This window comes from Prinia subflava, chromosome 1 (assembly GCF_021018805.1).
Source record: "Prinia subflava isolate CZ2003 ecotype Zambia chromosome 1, Cam_Psub_1.2, whole genome shotgun sequence".
In the NCBI taxonomy this organism is placed as follows: Eukaryota; Metazoa; Chordata; class Aves; order Passeriformes; family Cisticolidae; genus Prinia; species Prinia subflava.
In genome coordinates, this window is record NC_086247.1 from 12,539,166 (window position 1) to 12,545,165 (window position 6,000).

A 6,000-nucleotide genomic window follows, 5' to 3' on the forward strand; every position below is an offset into this window, starting at 1 on the left:
TGCATTACAACATGATTCTTCCCCATGACAGATTTGGCCAAAAGCCAGTCAATGAAATGGGACTACTACAGTGAATGGACTTGGGGTCTTAGACAGCAGTTGGAGATTTATGCTGCTGCTGTTGCAGAAATCAAATCAAGATGCTGTTCCTCAGTATTACAGGCTTACCCAGCCATCTGCAGACCAATGGTGTCAAATCTGTGCCTTGTGTGTCAGCACTGTAGCTAAACAACTTGTGTTTTTCTTTAAAAAAATGTGTTCATTGAGTTCATTGTTAATAATAATTGATATCAGTTGATAGTAATCTTCAGAAAATGTGGGAAGGAAAATCCTTTGAGAATATCCCTAGGTGAGCCCATCAAGGATTCATGCTGTGCTCTCATTTTCTAATGTAATTGCCCATTCAATGATAGCTTGAGAGGGACTGGAGTAGATCTTTTTATGGCACTTTGCTGCCAAGGTGTTTTAATGAAAGGCAATCAGCAGGAAGTAGCAACCTGAAGTACTGAGAAATGCTGCAAAATCCAGAGATTTGTGTGAAGAGATTTTATCTGTCCTTCTTCATTCATCTATACCCTTGATTTTGGTCTTGAAGTCATGGGTATATTTCACATTCCTTGCAATAAGCTGGAAAAATCCATCAGTAGTGTGGATTAGAGAGCGAAGAGTGAGAGAAATGAGCCTGTTAAGGCTTGGTGACTTTTGCAGGACTAGCAGAGGGACTGAGACCCCTAATGCATCTATGTTAAAGGGGCTTGTGTCTGCTGTAATCTGTTTGCTTCATGCATGCAGGATTTCACATGCTGCAATTTATGGTCCATACTCATCTGAGTCATAGAATATGATAAGCTCAAATCCATTGCAGAAACCCCCTCAAAATTGCTAAGGCATTTGCACAAAAATACAGATTAGCATGGCCTGACTGAGTGTGTTTGATTGGGTCAAGTGATAGGTTGTAAGATCTTAAGCTGCTGTAACATAATTCCCAGCTATCATATGCCTAATATATTATCATGCCTGTGTTTATTCTAGTAAATGAAATTAATTAGTCTATCCACTAGTTCTGAAGGGTCATGTTAAGGTTTGTGTTCTCATGACCAGACTGGAGCCTGAAGCTCATCCTCCCTAGTTTGGGATGGTAGGGACAGCCTGACCTGCTGTCCAATGGGCAAAAAAAAAAAAAAAAAAAAAAAAAAATCAACCAAACAAAACAAAACCCCAAAAAACCCCCAAAAAACCAAAAAACAAAACAAAACAACAACAACAAAAAAACCCACCCAAAAACCCCCCCAAAAACACCCCAAACCTTTCTTGACCTCAGAAAGCTACTAGCTCTGCAGGTGACATTAAATGTCATGGGAAGACACAGGCCTCTCTAGAAGGTACTTTCAGACAAGGGGCTTTTTAAGTGTCAAGTCCAGAAGGACCCAGAGTTTCAGACAGATAGCTGATGGCATGTTTTACCACAGAATATAAGTGTTTGCAAAATCACTGTTTGAATAATGGTTTAGTAGTGGACTTGGGAGTTCTGGGTTAACAGTTGGGCTTAGAGATCTTTTCCAACCAAAATGATTCTATTTATTTATTTATTATGCTAAACTGTGTGTTTGTCTGCACAGCCCATTATGTAATAAAAACAGCAGTGTAAGCTATGCTTGACATCTAGAAACAGGCACACAGCAGGAGCACCAGAGTTACTTTAATAGCCAGATCACTGTGTGCTCTCCTGCTACAGCAAGGAAAGTCCACTCACTGAAACATAGGAAGATGCAAGGGGGGGATGTTTCTTTAGCCTCTCAACTCCTTTAAGAGTCAGTGCACATCATAACGCAACAGCCCTTAATTACTTCAGGAAGATGCTGAAAGACCTTGGAAAAACCATCCAGCCTTTACACCCCTCCCCTCCTGCCAGGGGTGCTGTTCTCTGCCTGGGGTCAGAGGCACAGTGGCTGCCTGTAGCCCGCAGTGGGGACAGCAGGTACCAAGGCTCACAGCTCTCCCTGACAGATGTAGGTGAAGTTCACACGTCTTCTCATGGCATTGCTTCCATGCTGGTATCTACCTGGACAACTTCCACATCCCAGCAGCAGAAAGACATTCCCCCACAAAGGCTAGAGAGCTGATGTCACTTCAGAGCACAGTAAGCAGCAGCAGGAAAAGCTGAACTCTACATCAGGGCACATTAATACTCCCAGATAGATCTCTGTCTATTCACTGGTAGCTCTGATGTGTCACCTACTCCTGTGGCTTTGGTCAGGGAAAGACCTCATCATCACGGCTTCAGTCTGACAACAGGCATAAAGCTGTGTCTTTGAAATCTGCCCTCATAACCAGAACAGAAAACACTTTCAGTGAAATATCAGAAGAGCCAGTGGAATCAGCAGGCTCTGCAGACTGTCACTGCTCACTTGTGTGCTTTGTTATCAGCACATACATTCAAAAGTACATTTGTCAAAGGGCTGTGGCACAGTTGCCTATGCAAATCAAATTGTAGCAGAAAGCATGAAAAGTGTTTGCCTGTGATGAGACCTCACCTGCTTTGTGTGCAAGCTGCTGCTGGACATCACTAGTACTCTCTGATACTTGTTATTTGTAAGCAGCCCTGCTCTCTTCAGGTTCATTTCCTGCTCCACAATGCAACGCTGCCAGACATTTTCACAGATCCTGGATTCTTTGGGTAATGTGAAGCAAACATCTTCAGCTACTGACTGCCTCACTATCTAATAACCCAAACAGCTCAGCTATTGTATGCTGCAACCCAGTATTCAACCCAGACCACAAGCCAAGAATATCCATGAAGGACAGAGAGCTCCACAAAATGGAACCTGCACCCTTCCTAAAGCCTAAGTGTATATGACAAGCAAGAAAAAATTTGGACTGGAAAAAAAAATCAGATTCCTGGGGCAGGAATTGATTGCTAGTGTTGTCACAAAAGGTGCTGGGTCACATATTGAGGTGAATCCTTCCTTGGTAAACTGTGTGTGTCACAACCAAATTTCCACCCAACCATGCTGCTCAGCAGCCAGCTGGGAAATGCACAGCACCACACAAGTGTTAGTTTCACTCCTGATTTTTAGCTACTTTTGATGAAAAAATGTGTCATTAACTGAGAGCTGATGCTCTGATGCAGGATTTCCAGAGAAAGGAATAAGCAATACATGTGTCCTCTGATTTCTGGTGAATTTTCTTACAATATGGGCAGAAAATGGGCCTCTAACTCGCATGAGTGCAGCTGCGTTCCTTGAGGTCTCCTGGGGTAGTTGTTCTCAGATGTCTGCAGGATGGTGACCCATCTCTCACAGAGCTAGTGATGGTAGGGAGGGCCTATCAATTTAGTGGAATTCACCTTCCTAACATTGATCTGCAATATGTGTTCATGGGAAGTAAGCAACCGACCGTGCAATTATTTAGGTAAAGTGGCAACTTTGATTGAACTGCTTGGTAAGTACCAGCAACAGATAAAGGAGCATCCTAAAAAGGAATAAAAGGGGTGTCCTGTGCCCCTGCCTAAATCTCATACATTCTAGAAAAGCCTGACTCGCTCTTTTTTTATTTCAGTTAATGAAAATTTAATTCCAAAGAAAATTTAAAGTCAATGAAAATTTGTATTTAATATCAACGATTTTAAAATTTTATTATTATTATTGTTGTGGTTGTTGTCATTATAAAAATAAGCACATTAGAGGTCCTCATATCTTTGTTTCCACATGGCGGCCAGGAATTGCACTGCCTCTACATCACTACTGGGAGGACAACTGCAACCACCAGGCTGTCAGAGGCCAGGGCAATGCTGCAAGCAGGCTGTGACTGGCTGCACCACTTCAGTGCTCTGCCCAGGAAGAAGGGAGATTAATAAAGACAACAATGTCCAACCAGTCATGGAGGCTGCTAAAAACCACTATGTTGGCATGTGTAAAACCCATCACTCATTCCAGTTTCTCCATCTGAAGGTGTCTGGGAAGGTAGAGGAATATTTCCCCATCTTGTGAGCAGCCCACTGGAGATGCGAGCCCAGGCATTCTTCCAGGGGGCACCTGGTCCCCTTCAGGGATAGTCAGATTCTCCAGACTGGTCAGCCCTGCCAGGAGCTTGGCAGCAGTGAAATCGTGTGGATGAACATGTGCCAGCCTTGAGCTGCCTGGCTCTGGTCAGTCTAATTCACTACAGAGTCATTGTGTACAGGTCTACCTTTAATTGCATGTGCTCTTTGTTTCATGTGGTGTTATCTGTGGATCCTACAGAATATAATGCTTCTACTTTAACAATGAGACGCTCTAAACTGAACTCTCACTACTGTCACATTAGACTATAGGCATGTGATTAAGTCATTTCTCCTAAATTAGACTTCACAAAAGAAACCTCTAACCGACCTGCTTTTCCTTCTGCTGCATGCTGGTTGCACATTAAATCCCATTACTTCAAACCATCCTGACAGGCATTTTTGCTGACAGTCGCAGTCCATTCTAGCCAAGAGTTCTGGACATATCCAAATGTGCATGACTTGCTTCTAGTCTGAACCTGCCTGCTATTAACTTCTAACTTGCTTCAAGTCATGGCTTTCTCTGTTACATTAAAAAGAAATTGTTGGAAAGTTTCAATTTTGCAAGAGTGATTTAAGTTTAAAGACCAATGGTTTTCTCTGAACCCTGTAAATCTTTGCATATAAATAACCTTGGATTTAAATTCCCAGGACACTGAAAGCCTCTAAAAAGACTCTATATATGGTGAAAACAACCACAGAGTGTTAGGTCTGTCTGCACCCAGTCTTAATAAGCCTTAAACTGCCCATGATATTTATATTAAAATCTGCAAGTGGATTCTCAGTTACCATGAAATCATAATTTAGGGCATGATTCTGCTTTCACTTTCATACATATGGGTTTCTGTAACTCTACCACTTCCAACAGAATTTGCTACATGTGAAAATAGGTGTGGAACACCTGACATGTCAGTTTGATTGTTGATAGCTCCATGGAGTTTAGAGGTGGAAGGAACTGCTAGATCACTTTGTCTGACCTGTCTGTTATGGAAATCTAGTTATTCTTGTCCTGGGCCAAATAAATTTCACTGAACTAAAATGCAGCTTCCAAAAAAGCATCCAGAGGATTTTAAAACATAGGAATCCACCACTCCCCATCATCATTCAGATAACTGTTTAAAGAAAGCTTGCTAGGAAATGTGCCCTCTGTCTAGCATGAATACATCTACCTTCCAGTTTTAGCTTCTCACTGTTACATGACAAAGATCCTTATATTCTCTCATTTTCTTACCTGAAAACAACTATGCATTGCAAAGAGTCTGCTTCTTGCATTCTTTTTTGATAAGCCCTACACAACAGCCGATGTGCAGTAAAAGGGTGTGTGTAACCCCTTACCTTAGAGACAATGCAAGATAAGAGCCTTCAGCGCCAGTGGGCTCAGCCACCTCAGCGTGGCCGGGGACCAGACCTGTTCGTGTCTCCCTGGCAGCAATGCTCCCGAAGAGCTGCTTCGGGCAGTCCTGCTGTCTGCTAGCACTGCCTGCTCGTTTCTGCTCGAGTGCAGCCCCGATGCCTCCGCCCTGCACGGCCAGCTCACACAGACACGCAGGGAATGGCCACCGTGCTCTGCAGCTGCCCTCAGCACAGGTCACTGTAGGGATCCGTGAAGCACCGCAAACTCTGCTGGTCCAAGCATGTGTGTGCTGGGGGTGAGCATTCACATATTTAAGGGTGACAGGAAAGAACAGAGAGGAAAAATGCACACGGAGCCATTCCCTCAGGGTAAAAGTGAGTACTCAAAGGTGGCTGAAGAGTGGTTTACATGCCATCAGTTCATCCACTAATTTACTCTGCAGTAACCCGTTTATTTCGCCATAGCTTATGCTAATCTCCCCCCAAAATATATTTTGTCTGACCTCTCCCACATATACCCATTGCCTCATTAGAAGATTAAATCAGGTTAGTTCATTAAGATTATTCTCCTATGGCTGGTGACAATCTATGCCTGTGGACAGTGACAG